At 41.2% G+C, this 22,143-nt stretch overlaps 1 protein-coding gene across 4 annotated transcripts in view; it reads right to left on the reverse strand.

Moving 5' to 3' along the window:
- PLEKHG1 (pleckstrin homology and RhoGEF domain containing G1) overlaps nucleotides 1–18,399 on the reverse strand; it is a 145,116-nt gene extending 126,717 nt beyond the window's left edge. For all 4 annotated transcript variants that reach the window (XM_072140902.1, XM_072140900.1, XM_072140901.1 and 1 more), the window contains exon 1: nucleotides 18,151–18,399. The gene's annotated coding sequence lies outside the window, so the exon portion shown is untranslated. The remainder of the gene's footprint in view (nucleotides 1–18,150) is intronic.
- Between the last annotated feature and the right edge of the window lie 3,744 nt (nucleotides 18,400–22,143).

Below are 22,143 nucleotides of genomic sequence, written 5' to 3' on the forward strand. Positions count from 1 at the left end.
GCCCAGCTGCTCACAAGTGTGCTTGGTTCATGGGAATGGTCCTTCATGCTGGTCAAATTCAACGGAAAGGGAACAGTGCACTGAATCCATGTCTACCGGCTTAACATCAGCGACAACACTGTTACAACTATTATATTGTCAGCAATGCTCTTTGACCAGCAGTCATTGAACTGTGCTTGGTCCAAGGGGTCTGACCATTAAACCCGTTTGTTTACATGGAATGAGCTGCTTCTTGTGCAGCCGGCCTAAGAAGCAATGTCTTATGCAGTATAGTATTGTAAAGAGTTTGTATGTTCTCTCCGTGCTTCCGTGGGTTTCCTCCGGGTCCTCTGGTTTCCTCTCACACTCCAAAAACATACTGGTAGGTTGATTAGAATGTGAGCTCCATGGGGACAGGGACCGATTTGGCAAAATCTGTACAGCGCTTTGTAATCTTTGTGCACTATTTAAATAAAGAATTGTTATACAGGGGCATCTTATGCCTTCCCATATATTTAAAAATATAGAACCATAGAGATAACCATGTAACATCATACAGCTCCAATCACACTGCTCTGCTGTCTACACGATGACTTGGCAGGTCCCATAATCTCCAACATGAATACATATATATATATATATCCTTTTGTTAGAAGCCTTTTTAATTATTTACAATCATTCATATAACATGTTACGTCAAGCAAAAAAGAGAAAAAAGGAAAGCAAAGCAGAGGTGTCAGCATATGAAACTGATCCAATGTAATCGCCACCTTTAACTGATCTTGCTGCAACTTGCACATTCCTTTGAGTCTAAGTGTTACTTAGATCATGCTATGTTATGTTCTGTAGCCTTACAATTAAAACTCTTTATAAAGATGATTTTGGAATATGCAGTAAAAAGGATTTTTAGCAAACAAGTTAGAAAATGCTGACTGCATTGTTTCCATTTTTCACCTACTTCAGAAAGATGTAGCAGATTTAATGGTTTCAAATTAAGGTCAGTTTCCCGCAAACCAAACATCAGTGAAAATTGTCTGATTTTGAGTCTAGTGCTAACCGCTAACCAACTATCCATCCATTCTCGACATCCTACCATCATTCTAGATGTATGGCATTTTCACAGATTTTCACAACTCTGAGCTACTTTTTTGAAACTTGTGTGTGAAAAACTGAACACACTAGGGTGGCCTTCAAGTGCCGTCCATTTTTTTCATGCAGCTATTGACTTCATTGGATGCATACAAGAAGATTATTTATGGGCAAGGGACATAAAGGTTATCTGGAGCAAAGATGTATACATTGTATAAGCAGACCCTGCATCTGCTATGGGACCCAAGAAGAGCTTTAGATTATAGTGTTCTTTTCCAATGTTGCAATGGGTACTTTATCCATTTAGAATGTCAAGCTTCTTTTGAGTCATCAGGAAGTATTTGGGTTGAACTTATTTTTTTTTTACAAACATAGTATATTTAATTCAATATTAACATGTTAGATCAACACTGACAATTACCCCAACTGATCTTTTTCAACGAGTAATATGTAAATCTCAACATGATGTTGAATTTTATACTTTATGTAATAGCTAATCTAGGGGTTTGCCCAATAAATACAGTCCTCAAATCTTAATTCATTAGTAATGCTAACATGATAAAGATAACTTTTAATCCTTTGCAATTTTACTAATTTTCTTGCTGCTTTTGCTCCTAACGCTGTATTAGCTCCAGCGGTGTGAGTGGGCACTATCTGAGCAGACACTTTGTGATTTCTATGTAGTCATGCACATCTTCCTATCCACCTATCGCTATGTGCTGACAATGTGCTTAGATTATCAAGGTACAGGGTTCTCTACACTGTCATTTAACTTCTGAAGATCCTTCTAATATCTGATATAGAAAAAGAGAGATGAGACAGATCAAAGTCTTGAGATGGATGTAAGATCAAATGCGCACTCACCACTGCTATGTGTTGTTTGTAGAGCTGTTCTCATCTTCACGCTGCTGGACAGAAAGTGCCTCTGGCTCTAGTGATCTCTGGCTTTTCCTCCCCCTGCTCCCTCAGTACAGTGTTCGTGTGAATGGAATCTGACCAGACAGGAAGACCTGCCCGACTATGTCTAGCATTGAGTTTATGGTCGTATTCCATGCCAACCAAAACACCCAGTAGCAATTCTGATAGAGACAGGTTAGAAAATGCTGTATTTTTGTTTTACTACCTTCCGTTTAAATACATTTGTTTGTTAACAGTTCTTACAATTTCTTGTTGTTGCTATTTATTTTCCATGACAAAATATATATTTTTAAATAGTAAGCTTAAATATAGTCTTGTGTTTCCTTTTCTGTAGAGATCACTTTTAGCCATCTAATTATCATGACAAACAAGATTCCCATGTAAAATAATAGCTCTATAAAACAGATGACACATAATTTTCTGCTAACATTATGATATGGTCTCAGCTTACCTTATCGCCCCCCCCCCACACACACATTGGGGAGAATTTGTAAAGCCACTTTGGCCAGACTTACTTTTTTACTCCAATAAAATGCCTTATGACACATTTTCAAGGCCTTTATGCATTTGTTTCCACTTTTCCGACTTGCTCTATAAAGGGGATTTGGCCTTCGGAATAGGGCGTGTGATCTGGCTGAAAATAGCCCATATGCCAAATGGTGCCGCCAGTTTGGACCAGCTCAAAACAGGTATAAAATAGAACCCAATAGTCATAAACTGTGCCAGAATGCATCATCAGCAAATGACTAGTGTTGTAGAGCTTAGAGTTGAAGACAGTGTGCAATCAAAAAAAAGGTGTATCTGTATGTGGTTTTCATAAGTAAAGCAAAAAATTAATGATGGATTCCCTTAAAGCAGACAGTCAAGATTATAAATAGAAAATAAAGAATGGGGGACCTTTTGGCTTCTGGTACAAGTACTAGTAACAACTGCCATAACAATAGATGTTAAGGTCTTAAAAAAGTTGTCTCAGTGGAAAGACTAGACGTGTTTCTTAAATGCTGATGACAAATGAACTACACATGTTCATATGTTCTCCTGTTCAAATTGTAAGAAGGACAGTGTCCAATAAGTTGCAACTGATTTCCTGCATGGAACTTTATAAACTGGCTAAGGACACAGCTGAAGCTCACACAAGTTACCGTGAAGGCTTCGAAACTAGTTCCTGCTGCTTGTTCCAGAGCCAGAAATAACAGAATTCCTTAGTTGATCCAAACTCCACTATGTTTTTCTTAGAGCCATGTATATGAAACAGACTAATGTTTTTAAGTCAACCCCTTGGCCCAGAATTTAAAAAAAATTATTCAGGGAGTATAAGGCTCGCTCACTCCTTTAACCTTTTCCATTCTACTGTTTCGTTAAGGACACACATGCAAACAAAATAAAGAAAAAAAACACAAAACAACTTTTCATAAAGACTTTCATGTTCTATTGTAGTCGAAATACTGTTGAAACATTTCTCTAAGATGCTTTGATGTTTGCAACTAATGGTTATCCAAGATACCCTGCGATATTTAGAATTTCCAACCACATCTGGGTTACATTGTGCTATTATTCTACACACACAAACACACAGTGAATGCTTTATCTTAGCAGATGGGAAACAAATCTTGTGCCTTAATAAGCAATCTCTTAACAAGATGAATAGACATGGCTAGAGAACTAACAACACTGCTCTCGCTAGACTCTGCATTGGCAGTGGTATTGGCAATTGGCCTAATAGCACATTGTGTCTGGCCAGAAAAAAAGAATCACAATCAACAGAAAACTGTGTATTATACCACTTTTAGATATATTACAAGTCTTGAATTCTTATTTCAGTCTTATTCCCGTATTTTCCAGAAAGTAAGACTTTCTGAAATCTTTTGTTCGAGAAGTTAGAAAGCCTTTCTAAAACTTAAGTGGACCATCTAGTTATCTAATGGCCAACCTTTGAGGTGCCGAGTGTCCAAACTGCAAAACAAAACCAATTGCCAATCAAAATGCATGTGCCAACTAAACAGTTACCTTTTGTTTCCTTCTTTTAAAGATATCAGCGTCTGAGGCATCTGATATCAAAGCCATTGAAAGAAGGGGTGGAAATTCATATTAATCAACATGTATTTCTTTCTCATCCATCATTGGCTAAGATGGAAGTACCCCCTAACAAATATATATTTAAAAAAAATTAATTGTATGGTTCTAATATATTATTTGTACATTAAAAGTCTCATTCTAGGTTTATGCACACTGCATGGTGCTTTTAATAAAAAAATATATAATAAAATTCAAAATTATAACATTGACTTCTACGGCATATAAATGTAAAAATGGTTAGGAAGCCAGAAATAACACTGGCAAATGTTATTGTTATAGCAAATGTTCTCGAGTCAAACTTCATTAAGTGGGTAAAGGTAATAATTTATACCCTCTGTACCAATGTATCACCTTTTAATTAATAAGGACTTTGGCACACAGCAAAAAAAGCAAGCCAGTCATTGAAATAAAATCATGAAAAATCAGTGCAGTGATCCAAAGCATTATACATCAAATTTAATGAATAATAAATTAGTTTTCTGCTGAAAGAAAAAGCCAAAAATATCCATCATGTTTCAAAATATTAAATTGCATGTGTTATACATATTGAAAGATTTAAACATGATGGCTAAGAATAAAAGAAGGGAGACTAGTTTAAGCCCACCCCCTTCTCTAAAAGGCTGGGTTCACATCACATTTTTTGCATCCGCCTGACATATGCATTTAAAAATTGACAAAATCGGATGCATTTTGTGTCATTCATCTATGTTTATTTGACATATATGTGACATCCGTTTGCATCTGTTTCTACACTTTAAAAGCGTGTCGTTGTTTTTTTCACCTCCACTTCCTGCACCTTCTGAAGCCATTCATATGTGTCCTTACCAAGATGGAGATTTTAAGATCCAAATATAGGCATGAAAACGGATGTGACGGATTGATATATATATATATATAGATATATATATATATATATATATATAGATATATACATGTAGATATATATATATATATATATATATATATATATATATATATATATCTCCAGTTTTGTGGAGTTCTCCGGGTATTTAGCACCTCTGGCCTGGCCCGTAGTGACAGTGGTCACAGGGCCAACTTCAGCAAATCAGTGGCTTCAAAGCCACTCCACAAGTTCTGAATGTGTTAAAGACCAGGAGACTGCTAAGATACAGGGGACGTGAAGGCAGAGCAGGGAAAGTAAAAAAAAAGTTAGTTTTGTCCTGGCCCCCAGGAACTAGCAAAGGCTTCTTGGAAAAACCCACTGAGTACAGCTAACCTTGGTTTAATGGTTAAATTACACATGCACAACTCCTATGGCTAAAATACATGTTGACACATACTGTAATATGTGGAGGTGTTACAGATTTGGTACTAGTTCCGATTTTCTATACAATATTTTCTGAACACTTCCTATGCTAACCATATAATATGGGACAAGAGGGATATTTATACCAAGTGTTCGGTCCATTCTGTGCAAGGTTTAATTTAGAAACCTTCATTCAAAACTACAAAGACCTTTCCAATTTTTGATTTATAGACCTTTACTTTCTGATGTATAACACAGTACATTGTTTCATTTATTATAGCAATACTCTAGAATTGCTGTTTTAACAAGTCACTTGTTGTTGATACACCAAGCATGACTAACTGGCTGAAAATCTGCAGTCAACCTCAGGCAATCCCAATATTCCATACAAGATATATAAACCAGCTTCCCACATAAATATTTGGGTATCATTTTCACCTACACACGTGCACTTCTAAGATCATTGACTATTCCTCTGTTTTATACATAAGATAAACTCATGGGCCCAGACTATTTTGCAGTAAAGCCATCGGTAAACACGGATAACACATTTAGACTCAGGAACGGTTTATCAGACATTTGCTGCTGATTAGCAAGGGATTACTGAGGACATGGCTAAGCCTGGAGCCAACAGACAGAATGGAAACATTACTACTGATGTAAACAAAAGGAAAATTGTGCCAAGACCACCAATACTATTCTCATGTTACTATGAGGATAATTTCACTGAACGGTCCCAGATTCAGTAATATAGCATTAGAAATAATCCAACTCAAAGTGAAGAATACAAATCTGAGCATGATCATGATGATCAAATTTTCTTACACTAAGATTTGGCAGATGCAAGTGACAACTAAACATAACAGGACCAATAACACGTAAGACATTTAGTTCTGTTGCTTCTAACTAATTACATGAGCTTGATTCTTTTTTTAAAGGAAACCGGTTATCAGGAGGGTCAATTTTACATGGTGACAGGGTCCAATGGCCAATGGTACTTTTTAATAATTTTTTTTAACATTACCTGGCTCCCTGCCAGCAGTGTGTGGTGAGTCCTTGGTAGGGGGCAGATAATATAGCACAAGTGGTCTTCTCAATTTGTCCTCCCTCCTCTGCTTACGTAAGATCGATCACAAGAAATTCTCATTTGAACTGCCCCCCCCAGGACTCACCAGCCACTTTTGGTAGAGAGCCAGGTAATATTAGATGCACAACAAATTCAATAATGTATGCTAAAGCAAGGTTATGTGAACATAATGGGGCTCATTTACTAAGGGTTGCACTGCTCGCTTTTGTCGGACTGTGCGTGTTTTTCGGAGATTGCACGGCTTGCACAGGTATTTAAGAAATGTCTGCACTGGGATTTTGGTGTATCCAATCAGATTTTGGCGCAGCTGTTTTGGCTTACATGCAACACAAATTGGGGGGCAATTTGTTAATTTAATTAAGCGGCTACCGGGGCGTGGAGTAGCCGGACACGAGGCTACACGGCGCGGCTACTCCACGCCCCAGTAGCTGCTTTCCCCCGCCTACCCTGTGATCTTCGGCGCGCAGCTCCTGGCAGCTGCGCGCCCTCGTCCGAGAAGCCGGAGTTCTGCGCATGCGCAGTAACTCCGGCCTCGTTCCCGAGATCGCGCATCTTGGCCGGAGTTACTGCGCATGCGCAGAACTCCGGCTTCTCGGATGAGGGCGCGCAGCTGCCAGGAGCTGCGCGCCGAAGATCACAGGGTAGGCGGGGGAAAGCAGCTACTGGGGCGTGGAGTAGCCGCGCCGTGTAGCCTCGTGTCCGGCTACTCCACGCCCCGGTAGCCGCTTAATTAAATTAACATATTAGGGCAATAAAGTTTATGTGACGCTAGCGGGGACGTGAGGATTAGCTCTAAAAAGGGCTATCCTCACGTCCCATACATCCACCTACCACCCGATCTACCTTTATAGGTAGATTCGTGGTGGTAGGTTCCCTTTAAAGCACCTTCAGGCAACTTGTTAAATATCCTTTTAGTGTCCTTTCCAATAACTCACAATTTAACTACAAAAATTAGAACTAAAGACATATACAAATGAGCTGAAAAGAATAATTATTTGTTTGGGATGGGTCTTGCTGAATGGGCTATATGCGACCTGCAGATAAAGATCAAACTCTGGACTAGGTCTTTAACTGTCTGCGATTCTGGTGCATCTTGTAGAGAGCTCAGATTTGCAAATTTCAAATTACACTAGAAGCAAGGTTCTAGATGATATAGAGCCAAAGACAGTACCTTTTGTAATGACCTTCCAACTTAGCATACCCACCCCCAAACCTCATTAGATGTCAGCAGCGATTGTGGGTGTTACTGGTTGGGGTCTGGGGCTGAATCCAAATTTCAATGGGTCTGCTCATAACTACTCACTAACATGTGACTTTTATGTAGTAGACACTTTTAGCTAAAAAGATACACATCATTTTCAAGTGTTTAATACCAAATGGGATAAGTTGAAACACTAATTTAAAGCAGTTAAACAGAGCAATTTCTAGATATAATGTGGCCCAATTTTTAGCATAAAGAGCCCCCCCAATAAAACTATTAGAGACACATTTATGTATAGATTATAGTGTATGCTGAACTATCCCCCTAAGTTAGCTTTCACATTGCTCACCACAAATGATTTCAAACATATACAGTGTCTTTCAAATTATAATATTGTACCTAACATAGCAACTCACATATATACTTCACCGAAACAAAGCTTAGTAGATAAATATAGCACCGGTATGGAGTCCAATACATAAGTACAGTACTAGAGCTGAGCTTCCAGGCACTCCCCACAGCTCTTCTCTCTTCTGGCAGAAGTGCCAGCAGAGCCAGCTCCATGCATTTGGCCCATGCGCCCACATAGTGTGCAGTAGGCACTTCTACAAAAGAAGAGGAGAAAAGAGGAGCCACGGGCAGAGCATGGAAAGTGAGTAATGAGTTTATTTTTTTATGTGTGGGGGGCATTCTGGGTGAATGGAAGAAACAGCCCTCCTGTAAAACAATAGTGGTTTTCTGCCCTATATAAAATATTACAGTTTTTAAAGCTGTTTTTAAGCCAAAGCCCAAGCTCCCCTAATGGAGCCACTTCTACTTTTAACCCAAGAAACTGAATGAAGGACTGCACTCATATTTCCTCCAAAAAGTTACAGTCCCAATTCTACAATTTCATTTCAGTTGAAATAAAACACCCATGGACTCATGGACCTGATGTCTTATTCCATGTAAATCAATTTTCATTCAAATATTATACAATTCATGACACCTGATTGGAGAGTTGCACAATAAGTAAGTAAGAATGTAATACAAGTAAGAATGTAACCACAAATTATCTTCCCATCTTTCTGCCATAATAATATTTTACAGTCTTCTACTTTCCCTTATGTGTAGTGTAGCAATATAAAACCACAATATAACTTTTCAGCAAGCTCAAGCTGCACTTTACATTCAGTACCTGTAATAGCAGGCTAACAATTTCATATATATTTATATAAACCTGACAACTATGTTTAAGATCATCAAGGTAATAGTTTTAAAACACTTTTAAAAATACTTTACAAATAAAGTTTTAGACTAGACAGCCTCAAAATGCCTCACATTTGTAAAAATGGCTGATGTTGGTGAATAATCTAGTATATGCCTGGTGCATGTTTAGTTTGGAGCAGCCAGTTGACTTTATTTCTAACATTTTACATTTTGGTGTATTTTATGGTGTTGTACCATAAGCTCAGCCTCTTCTGTTGATGGGCAAAGCACAGCATGTGTCAAAAACAGTCAAAGGGGTTTCCCATGTTGACTGTTTATGACATATCCTAAGGATATGTCATAAATAGATGACATAAGTTGTGGTCCTACCCTTGGGATTCACACTCATCTTGGCTCCCCACCAAGTTGAGCTGTACGGAGAGTGTGCAAATGCTTGGAAAATCTCCATTCAAGTCTATGGGACGGCCAAGGCTATAGTCATGACTGTTGTCTCTCCCATATAGTTTAATGGAGAGTGGCTGCACATGCAAAGCATCTTCTCAATGAACCCTGTCTGTGAAAAGTACATGACAGAAGGCTTCAGTATGTCACACATCGCCCACTAGGCCATACACTTTGAATAGTAAAATTTAGCCAATTGTGGCTTCCTATCAGCCACAATTGCACAATTAGACTGGTCAACATACAGCGGACAGGCTACTTACTATTTCCATTCAAATAATTGAATAAATTAAAACATAATTGAATAAATAAAATGGTTTTATGATGCCCTGGTAGAATTGAAATCTATTATTATTCTTTTCTACGTGACAGATGTAGAGAGTTTGAGTAAATTTCTGATTATTACTCAACATACCGGAAATATTTAAAATGGCCTATAAAACAATACATAAAAAGAAATTTGCTTTTTAAACATTGGCTAGAACAATAGTTTCACATACGAGCCCTGTGGGACCTCTAAACATGGCTGAGGATGTTTTGACTTAAGCCAGGTGGATGAAACGCTTCTTTACTTAACTTGCTTAAATGAATACACTACCTGGCAAGTCAGTATATTAATACATTATTTTCATTATAGTCAATTTAACATTTAGGCAGATGATTCTGGTCCAGTTGAAATTTTTTCTCTACATCCCACCATTCGTGAGTAATAATAGGTATTCATTTTGGCTAGTAAAATTCTTTACTGTCAGGTGGGTGGTGCCAGGCTACCTGCTTGAGCACAGGACTACCCACCAGACAGGTAGCACAATGAGTCATGCTCCAAAGAGCTTGACTTTAAAAGGGGTACTGTCAGAAGAATTCACCTTTGCAACATGCTAGAATGGAATAATCATATCAGCTAATGTTGATTATTGTGAAGATAGATACAAACAAACTTTAATAATCCCCAACAGGGTTTGTAGCAACCGTCTACAAACATAAAATACGATATGCAATTCCAAGCATCAGTCTGAGTGGTGTAAAACACTTTGCCACTGCCAGTGGTACAAACATGTTGTTTGTAATATAATATATATCTTATCAAAGAAACATGATGCTTTTACCAGATTACCCAAGTACCCTACTTTTCTGGCAATCACTCTGACGTCTCAGCTGCATCCATATTCCTAGTGAAAAGAAAGCTAGACCCACAGAGGTAACAGATCACATAGAAGCCTACAAGGGGGGGGGGGAGGTGCACAGGAGCTAGATCAGTGGCGTAACTACCACCGTAGCAGCCGTAGCGGTTGCTACGGGGCCCGTGAACTTAAGGGGCCCGGGGACGCACGGCCGCATGTGCCTAACCCGCCTACTCCCTCCCAAACAGCCACCCATACGCCGGCCGACAAAGGGGAGCGACCACCCACCCCGTGACTGACCCACCCCGAATACTGAACTTCCCTCCCAGCCGCTGGCACAAGGAACCTCCGACCACACTGCCCGCCCCCACCGCACTATCCCCGCGTGCGCGCGCCCCCAGCACTTGCCGCCCGCCCCCCGCACTTGCCATCCGCCCGCCCCCCCGCACTTAGCCATCCGCCCGCCCCCCCGCACTTAGCCATCCGCCCGCCCCCCCGCACTTAGCCATCCGCCCGCCCCCCCGCACTTAGCCATCCGCCCGCCCCCCCGCACTTAGCCATCCGCCCGCCCCCCCCGCACTTAGCCATCCGCCCGCCCCCCCGCACTTAGCCATCCGCCCGCCCCCCCGCACTTAGCCATCCGCCCGCCCCCCCGCACTTGCCATCCGCCCGCCCCCCGCACTTGATAACCGCCCGCCCCCCCGCACTTGCCAACCGCCCGCGAACCCACCTGCCCGCCCGAACGCCGAACCACCAAGCTGATGGCCTACACAGCCGCCACGCTGGACATCAAAAAAGTAAGTACTATTATTTACATGTGTTTGTATATATATGCTAATGTGTGTGTTTTGTATATATATGCTAATGTGTGTGTTTTGTATATATATGCTAATGTGTGTGTTTTGTATATATATGCTTATGTTTGTGCGTGTATATATATGCTTGGGTATGTGTGTGTGTATATATATATGCTTGGGTATGTATGTATGTATATATATGCTTATGTTTGGGTATGTGTGTGTATGTGTGTATATATATATACACTAGTGCTTGTGTGTGTCTATGTATATATATATATATACACACTAGTGCTTGTGTGTGTCTATGTGTATATATATATACTAGTGCTTGTGTGTGTCTATGTGTATATATATATACTAGTGCTTGTGTGTGTCTATGTGTATATATATATACTAGTGCTTGTGTGTGTGTGTGTGTCTATGTGTATATATATATACTAGTGCTTGTGTGTGTGTGTGTGTCTATGTGTATATATATATACTAGTGCTTGTGTGTGTGTGTGTGTGTGTCTATGTGTATATATATACTAGTGCTTGTGTGTGTGTGTGTCTATGTGTATATATATACTAGTGCTTGTGTGTGTGTGTGTCTATGTGTATATATATACTAGTGCTTGTGTGTGTGTGTGTGTCTATGTGTATATATATACTAGTGCTTGTGTGTGTGTGTGTCTATGTGTATATATATACTAGTGCTTGTGTGTGTGTGTGTCTATGTGTATATATATACTAGTGCTTGTGTGTGTGTGTGTCTATGTGTATATATATATACTAGTGCTTGTGTGTGTGTGTGTGTCTATGTGTATATATATATACTAGTGCTTGTGTGTGTGTGTGTCTATGTGTATATATATATATACTAGTGCTTGTGTGTGTGTGTGTGTCTATGTGTATATATATACTAGTGCTTGTGTGTGTCTATGTGTATATATATGCTAGTGCTTGTGTGTGTGTGTGTCTATGTGTATATATATGCTAGTGCTTGTGTGTGTGTGTGTGTGTCTATGTGTATATATATGCTAGTGCTTGTGTGTGTGTGTGTGTGTCTATGTGTATATATATGCTAGTGCTTGTGTGTGTGTGTGTGTGTCTATGTGTATATATATACTAGTGCTTGTGTGTGTGTGTGTGTGTGTGTCTGTGTATATATATACTAGTGCTTGTGTGTGTGTGTATATATATACTAGTGCTTGTGTGTGTGTCTATGTGTATATATATACTAGTGCTTGTGTGTGTGTGTGTCTATGTGTATATATATACTAGTGCTTGTGTGTGTGTGTCTATGTGTATATATATACTAGTGCTTGTGTGTGCGTGTGTGTGTGTGTCTATGTGTATATATATACTAGTGCTTGTGTGTGTGTGTGTGTGTGTCTATGTGTATATATATACTAGTGCGTGCGTGTGTGTGTGTGTGTGTCTATGTGTATATATATACTAGTGCGTGTGTGTGTGTGTCTATGTGTATATATATATACTAGTGCGTGTGTGTGTGTGTGTGTGTCTATGTGTATATATATACTAGTGCGTGCGTGTGTGTGTGTCTATGTGTATATATATACTAGTGCTTGTGTGTGTGTGTGTCTATGTGTATATATATACTAGTGCTTGTGTGTGTGTGTGTGTCTATGTGTATATATATATACTAGTGCTTGTGTGTGTGTGTGTGTCTATGTGTATATATATACTAGTGCTTGTGTGTGTGTGTGTCTATGTGTATATATATACTAGTGCTTGTGTGTGTGTGTGTGTCTATGTGTATATATATACTAGTGCGTGTGTGTGTGTGTGTCTATGTGTATATATATACTAGTGCGTGTGTGTGTGTCTATGTGTATATATATACTAGTGCGTGTGTGTGTGTGTGTCTATGTGTATATATATACTAGTGCGTGTGTGTGTGTGTGTCTATGTGTATATATATACTAGTGCGTGTGTGTGTGTCTATGTGTATATATATACTAGTGCGTGCGTGTGTGTGTGTGTCTATGTGTATATATATACTAGTGCGTGTGTGTGTGTGTGTGTGTCTATGTGTATATATATACTAGTGCGTGCGTGTCTATGTGTATATATATGCTAGTGCTTGTGTGTGTGTGTGTGTGTCTATGTGTATATATATACTAGTGTGTGTGTGTGTCTATGTGTATATATATGCTAGTGCTTGTGTGTGTGTGTGTCTATGTGTATATATATGCTAGTGCTTGTGTGTGTGTGTGTCTGTCTATGTGTATATATATGCGAGTGCTTGTCTGTGTGTGTATATATAATATATAAATGCTGTATGTGTGTTTTTGTATATGGTGCGAATGTGAATGTATGCATGTGCTGTATGTGTGTACATGCTATATGTGTGTGTATATGCTATATATACTAAATGTATGTGTGTAAATGCTGTATGTACTGTATGTAAACACTGCATGTATATGTTGTGTTTATACTGTATGTATAAGTATACATACATATACATACTATATGTATATAATGTGTATGTAGTATACAGTAAGTGTGCAAATTTGATGTGCATATACTGTATGAGTTTGTATATATGTGTATAAATGTATTTGTGTACATAAATGTATGCATATGAGTGTATACATGTATGTATGTGGATGCGAGTATAGGATAGTGAATGTATGAGTGTAGAACTTTATATGTGTGTATATGTCTGTATAAATTTGCATATATCTTTTAAAGGGGAAGGGGGCCCCATGCAGAAATCTGCTATGGGGCCCAGCCACTACTAGTTACGCCACTGAGCTAGATCAAAAGAATAAAGACATAGTCAAAGAGATGACTGGAGCTATTTGCAGATCCATTCACATTGGTGCTATTTACACCAATAATGACAATTGTGATCTTGCTGATGAGAGTTATGGAACAGCTTATCCACTATTTTAGATGTGGTCATTGGCTCACATCATTGTAGTGAATCTTCAGTCATAAGCTTAGGGAGGCCTAAACAGCAGTACCACCAGAAGCAGTAGGACATAACACTGAAGCAATGACTAAGAGTGGTATGAAAGAAAACACTTGTGGTCAGATACAGCACTGTGCCCCATTTAGGAAGAACAGTGCAAATTGCACGAAATGTAGTTTGCCTGGGTAGAGTGCAGGGTGCGTCAGATTCAGGCTTTCTGGCTCATGTTCTTCATGAATCTGGCACCCTCTGCACAGCTCTGAGAGTGCACCACTTTTTTTGGTGCTCCTCTAACATGGCGCGTGCAACACAATTCTGTTAGACTTTGCATGATAAATCTAGCGCACGGTCCGACTGTGCACAGGAACGCCCCCAAATTTATGTCGCATGATGACTAGTGCAGCCGTGGCACAAAAGGGTCATGTGCGACACAAATGTGACGCAGGCAGTTGTTAAATATCTGTGCAAGCAGTTTGCACTAAAAGGAACATGCAAAGTTTGACAGAAAACTGGCGCATGTCTCCTAGTTAGAGATGAGCGAACATGCTCGTCCGAGCTTGATGCTCGTTCGAGTATTAAGGTACTCGAGACGGCTCGTTGCTCGGACGAGTATTTCCCCTGCTCGAGATCGAGCATTTAATTAAAAAAACACAGTGAAGAACAATGAAGAATAGAATAAAAACAGTGAACACAGTGAACACAGGATCATTTAAGTGAAAAACACAGTGAAGAACACAGTGAAGAATAGATTACAGATGTTCGGCACATCTGCTTACTTGTCGGAAGATACGCGCGGAACGGTGTGAACAAAATAGTATGTGAAGAACAATATATATGTGTGAAGAACACATTGAAGAACACGGTGAGCAGGACAGAGACAACGGGGAGCAGCACAGAGACACCGGGGAGCAGCACAGAGACACCGGGGAGCAGCACGGAGACATCGGGCAGCGGCAGCACAGAGACATGGGGCAGCGGCAGCACGGAGACATGGGGCACGGAGACATGGGGCACGGAGACATGGGCACGGAGAGCAGCGGGGCACGGAGACATGGGGCACGGAGACAGCGGGGCACGGAGAGCAGCGGGGCACGGAGACATGGGGCACGGAGACATGGGCACGGAGAGCAGCGGGGCACGGAGACATGGGGCACGGAGACATGGGCACGGAGAGCAGCGGGGCACGGAGACATGGGGCACGGAGACATGGGCACGGAGAGCAGCGGGCACGGAGAGCAGCGGGGCACGGAGACATGGGGCACGGAGACATGGGGCACGGAGACATGGGCACGGAGAGCAGCGGGGCACGGAGACATGGGGCACGGAGACATGGGCACGGAGAGCAGCGGGGCACGGAGAGCAGCGGGGCACGGAGAGCAGCGGGGCACGGAGAGCAGCGGGGCACGGAGACATGGGGCACGGAGACATGGGGCACGGAGACATGGGCACGGAGAGCAGCGGGGCACGGAGAGCAGCGGGGCACGGAGAGCAGCGGGGCACGGAGAGCAGCGGGGCACGGAGACATGGGGCACGGAGACATGGGGCACGGAGACATGGGCACGGAGAGCAGCGGGGCACGGAGAGCAGCGGGGCACGGAGACATGGGGCACGGAGACATGGGGCACGGAGACATGGGCACGGAGAGCAGCGGGGCACGGAGACATGGGGCACGGAGACATGGGCACGGAGAGCAGCGGGGCACGGAGAGCAGCGGGGCACGGAGACATGGGGCACGGAGACATGGGGCACGGAGACATGGGCACGGAGAGCAGCGGGGCACGGAGAGCAGCGGGGCACGGAGACATGGGCACGGAGAGCAGCGGGGCACGGAGAGCAGCGGGGCACGGAGAGCAGCGGGGCACGGAGAGCAGCGGGGCACGGAGAGCAGCGGGGCACGGAGACATGGGGCACGGAGACATGGGGCACGGAGACATGGGCACGGAGAGCAGCGGGGCACGGAGAGCAGCGGGGCACGGAGAGCAGCGGGGCACGGAGAGCAGCGGGGCACGGAGACATGGGGCACGGAGACATGGGGCACGGAGACATGGGCACGGAGAGCAGCGGGGCACGGAGAGCAGCGGGGCACGGAGAGCAGCGGGGCACGGAGAGCAGCGGGGCACGGAGAGCAGCGGGGCACGGGACAGCGTATCTCCCGACAAGTAAGCAGATGTGCAGAACATCTGTAATCTATTCTTCACTGTGTTTTTCACTTAAATGATCTTGTGTTCACTGTTTTTATTCTATTCCTCACTGTTCTTCACATCTGTTAACTTGTCGGGAGATAATATACGCGCGGAACAGTGAAGAATAGATTGCAGATGTTTGCATACATCTGCTAACTTATCAGAAGACATTCTTTTTCAATTAATTAACACATTTTATTCCCGAACCATGGTCCCTTTGAAAAATGCTCGAGTCTCCCATTGACTTCAATGGGGCTCGTTATTCGAGACGAGCACTCGAGCATCTGGAAAAGTTCGTCTCGAATAACGAGCACTCGAGCATTTTAGTGCTCGCTCATCTCTACTCCTAGTAAATGTGCCCCAGTGTTCTTTGCCTGTGCCTTGCTTTTCATTTATAAATCTCATCCCCCCTCCCCTCTCCATAGACTAATACAGACACATGTAATCTGACACATCAGTGAGCTAAAACTGTCTGGGTAGAGCAAATATGGTTTCTAGAAAGATTTTGGAGTGGAGATACTGAAGAGAAAGGTTATTTCCTGTAACAAGATACATTACAAAGTTTCTTTCATTTGCTTATGCTATTTTGGAAAGTTATTTGGAGAGTTGGTGAACATTTAAGCATTATCCTTGAAAAATCAATTGCAGAAGCAATACATTACGCATGTGGCATATTTTTGTGGGCAAAAACATGGATTTCCATCTTATACCCTGTATGCTGAAATACAGTAGTGAAATACATAAATGCTGCTACAATCAGCAAGTAAAACAATGCAATCTTCACCTGGCAGCTGGAAAGTCTTGATAATATTAAAGGCACCTAATGTATTCAGTAAGATATAACAGATAATGGATAATTGTTCTTTGAAATGACGTTCCATACAAAGTGAATCCAGACTTATTCAACTGATATCTTTGACACATTGAAGCCGCCTTTCACACACATGCACTGGCAACAATAAAAATAAAGTAAGTCCTAATCTTCGCTGGGCAATTGTAGGCATTGCTTGTCTTTTCTAAGCCCTCGGAGGAGATTTGGATTACATGACTCAGGGTTATTGCAAGCCAACAAGATAACAGACTGAAACTAGACCAATTACACTGTGTTATCAATACCGGAAGAACACAAACACAACTTCTGTACTGCTCAATCTAGAAATAATCTATATGCTGGTTTCAGTTCAAAAATTTCAGAATAACACCTGGTATCCTGGTAACATCTCCTAGTGACATTAGACATGTTGTGGATATATCATTAATGTATGTGGTGAGAATAACCCTACATAGGACTGCAGGTGAATTCTGCTGCTACATCCGAGTTATCACAATGCACAAGCAATGCAGTCATGAGGCATTAAATGGCAAGTTCAATACTGTTACATCAAGCCTGCAAAAGCAAGAGCTGACAATATATTGTTTGATTAACATTGATACACTGTTCTAAATTCTGTAACATTCATTTATAGTTCTACTTATTGCTAAACTGTTAACAGTTTACTGCCAAAAAAACTGGGTGTGATGGGTGTTCAGTATGCAGCTGTCTATGAAGTAGAGCTTGGTCTTTGTTGCACATAAAATGCTGCTGTAAAGCATATCTAAATGTATTGTGCTTCTCCGATTTGCCTTTAAATAGAGGGAGGATTTCCTGTAAGTCCCATACACTTTAGTTTACAGCTGCAGTAGTGACACTATACATAGACTGCAGTGGAGCAAGACAGAACCTGTCAGATCACTGACACCCAATAATGTTCCATCTACTATCACTTCATCTAGAGGGGCAGTCATCCCAAAGTATAATCAATTAGGATAAAGGACGATATTTATAGTCTGACATCTACGATAAAAGAAAACTGATTTACCTTTTTCTCTCCAGCTCTTTATCCATATAATCCAAAGAATCCCCACTTACAAAGTAGCAGGATAAAGAAAACTTCTGTGTCCTAGGATGTATCTCAGTCCAGCTCTTTATATTTACTTCAGCCTGTTGAAATCCTCCATGGAATAATAGCAGCACATGCGGCCAGGATACAACAGACTTAAGAATTCAGCATCGTCGCTTCCCAGTCCAAACAGCCAAGCATACACTACCATTCAGCCTGTGCTACTGACTCCTGTCCCTCCCCTAAAAGCAAGCCTTACCCTCCCCTGCTGCAGCAGCTGATCCACAGAAGAAACCTACCCCTCCTTTTCTTTCCCTTCCACTCCCCAGCCAAAGGGTTGAGGCTGTAGGATATGTCTCTGGAGATCTGCCAGTTCAGAGCAGTTAAATTATTTCTCCAGTCCTTGAGAAGTCAACCACAGTTTTCAAGCATTTTTACTTCATACTGATGAAATGAATGTATTTTGCTACTACCTTTTTATGTTGAAAGGTTTTACGCTATTAGTGGTTAATGTGTAATATACTTATTTCTAGTATATTTACTAGCAGCACACAGAGACAACTCACAATTCTTCTTGTCCTCATTAAGATTCACATTCTAATTTTCTTACAAATAAACTTCATAGGAAGTCTATTAACCTCTCGATGGAGTGTGGGAGGAAAGAAGGACACCCAGAGGTTCTTGTGCCTTTAAACTAGTAATGTGATTATTACACCTCTATGAATTTCCACATAGACAATGACATACAAGTGCTTACAAGCTGAATATCTTTAATGGCATATTAATCACAGTCTAAGGCGTCACATAGGTTTACAGTCAGCAGGGGGATACTGTTGTTATAATAAACTTTGTCCTCTAAGATGTACTTTGTCTAAATTGTAGACTAAATGATATTGTATTATCCTGATAAACTTTGTAGGAACTACAGTTACATGAAGATATTATACTTTTTATTTCAATCTGCATTAAGGCAATCTATCACCTCCAGAAAAGGTTACCAAGGCTAACAGCATGTTGTAGAAAAACATTCCATTATTATATCAGACCTTTATGTCAATTTCCAAGATGTTCCTAGTTTAATATGTACGATAGTGAGGCCGTTGATGCCCCCAATGGCAAGTCCTCCCAAAAAATCCCAAGTGCACCCAAAAACTATTCCCACTTAAATCTGCAGGTATCACCCCTTGTTATGCACAAAACAAATCCCCTGCTTATGTGATGGAGCAGGGAGTTTTCTAGATATAAATTGCAGTGCTCCAGGTGCTTGGGACACATCCTTGGTTCGCCTACTGCAGTGATGGCGAACCTTTTAGAGACCGGGTGCCCAAACTTCAACCAAAACCTACTTATTTACCATCGAGTGCCAACTTGACAATTTAAACAGTAACTCATTGCTCTCTTTTGTTACACAACAGTCAATCGTATCAGCCCCCTGAGGACACCAATACAGTTGAAAGCAGGAAGGCAAATTCAGACCTCATTATAGCTTCTCTCCAGGGTCTCTCTGTACAGGAAGAATCATGGGCAGTTCCAATAAGTCAAGGATACATCACTTTAAAAGATCTTCATCTCAACTGTCTACGACTGCAGGAAGATTTAAGTCCTGACTGGTGAACTTTGTCCAGGGGGACATCCCGGGTGCCCACAGAAAGATTCCCGAGTGCCACCTCTGGCACCTGTGCCATAGTTCGCCATTACTGGCCTACTGTCTCATTAGCATACAGATTAAACTGGAAGTATCTTGGAATAGACTTAATGGCCTGAAATAATAGAATTTTTTTTTAAAATCACTTCAGCATTTCTGCCAGCAGATTATAATATATAGAGGAGGTGGAAGATTCTCCTAAAGGTCTTTTTCCAGAAAAGAAACGTAACACCAACATGACTAGGATACAATTTTAGATTACTGGTAGACCCCTTGACGAAGGCAGCGTGCCGAAACGCGCGTCGGGGTGTTCATCCATCTTGGAGGCTGTATACTCTTGGTGCCTAGGTAATTGTCAGATTGAATTGTCACACATGACTCTACTGTTTACTACTGCTTTTACCTTACTATTGTATATGCTAGCACATTAGATTGACCCTATTCATTTACAAAATACTCTTCCATTCTCCATGCCCCCTTGATGTTTTTAGACCACTTTTTCAGCATTAACTGGTTCTCTCTCAGTGTCAAAATGTCTGTTCCTTGTATTTTACATTTAGTGTATGATTTTTACTAAAAATATCTAATAACGTTTATGCTTTACAGTAAATCTTTCGGTGCAAATCTGTTTTTTTTTTTTTAGTAGGTTTTGTATTACTGGTAGAATGATGGCTAGGACCCTCTGCAACTTGGATAATAGGGTAAAGAACGTTCACCTGTGAATGAAGCACCATTCTCTCAAAAGACAACTTTTAGCTAAAGAAAGCTTAAATTCTGTCTTCTCTTCAAATGGTCTGTTGACAACCAAAGGCTGATATCTAAGAATGAGTAAAAGTACTTATAAACAGGGCTGCAGGTACAACTCCTACTACATTAGGTGCTAAGCCCCAATATGCCTGCATTAAACGTAGGGGTCCGACCTAGACCCTGAATGCATGTGTTAGTTATTCACTTGAATAGGACTATGCTGCAAATAGGACATATAGGCAGATAAACATAATGTTGCAGGTATGCCGCTGGTTGGCATAGACTAGAATAGATAACAGTTGTATCTTTCTTCCTTATACAGGATTTTATTCAAATAGTGAAAGTTAAAAGTCAGGTGAAAATTAGCAGGATAAAATGTACATTTTACTGCAGGTTAGCAAAGTTTACAGGTGAAACATTTAAGTTGATAAGTATTAACTTTAAGAAAATATTGCATATCAAAACTTTATTTTAAATGTGTGTTTAAATGCAACCAACTCTTTCACACACATTGAAACTTGTCAGTTCTTTATTTAAACTTTCCTTGTAAGTGCGCATTGTGTGAGCAGCACTCTCATTCCTCCATATGCTGTCTATTGCATTGTCATGTGAAAAACTAGAGATGAGCGGACACTTACTTTGAGTACGGCATTCTGTGTTTGGGTCCTAACCCGGACAAAACCTGGACATGTTACATTATAGGCTGAAGAGCAGCCAGTTTGGTAGATTTACACCCCTAGCAGATAGGCATGTCTGTGATTGGACAGGGGTGTCCACAAAACCGGCCACTGAAGGCTTTGGATCTAGAGGACCTAGTGGGAAATATGGGCCGGCTTACATATATTATATTCCAAGATTCTAACCAGACTTGGAGAGCTGGGGGGGGGTGTCTATTGCATACACAAATTGAACAAAGAGAAGTAACACTCACCAAAAACTCTTCTTTATTCAGAACATCAACCTAAAAGACAGGGAGGGTAAGCCTGGAACACACTATTGGTGACAAGCCGTTTTGTAAAGCCACGCAGAAGCACAGGAATGTGTGAAACGACCTGTCGCTGATTGTGGGTGTGCGGCTTACCCTCCCTTTCTTTTAAGCTGATGTTCTGAATAAAGAATAGTTTTTGGTAAGTGCCGCTTCTCTCACTACATAAAGACAGTGAACGTAAAAACAGCCTAGGCATCTCAAACAGCCTATGGGTCCAAGCGTCAAGCTACTTAGTTTATATACACACATCAAGTAACTCAAGTATCGAGTAATTACAAACCAACCAGTATCATTATCTATAGCAGATCCCACCATATTGATGTAGCTTTGGTGACCCGACGTTCTCCTTCAACCCCACTGGCAATAAACTTGAAAAATCTTCCACTGTGAGAGCATGTATTCCTGGCTTACAAATCCGAAAGGGCCCTAGTATAACCAAGTCAGAAGGCTACTGGCAGGGCTCTAAAACCAGAACTAGCCAAGATGCCTAGATGGGCAAGGGATTACTACTTTCTGCACAATTTCAGGAATTCAGGTAATATTAGCATGAAGATCTAAAGTAAGCCCCAGAATGAACTTTAATATGGGCCTT

This window comes from Engystomops pustulosus, chromosome 3, assembly GCF_040894005.1.
Source record: "Engystomops pustulosus chromosome 3, aEngPut4.maternal, whole genome shotgun sequence".
Classification (NCBI taxonomy): domain Eukaryota; kingdom Metazoa; phylum Chordata; class Amphibia; order Anura; family Leptodactylidae; genus Engystomops; species Engystomops pustulosus.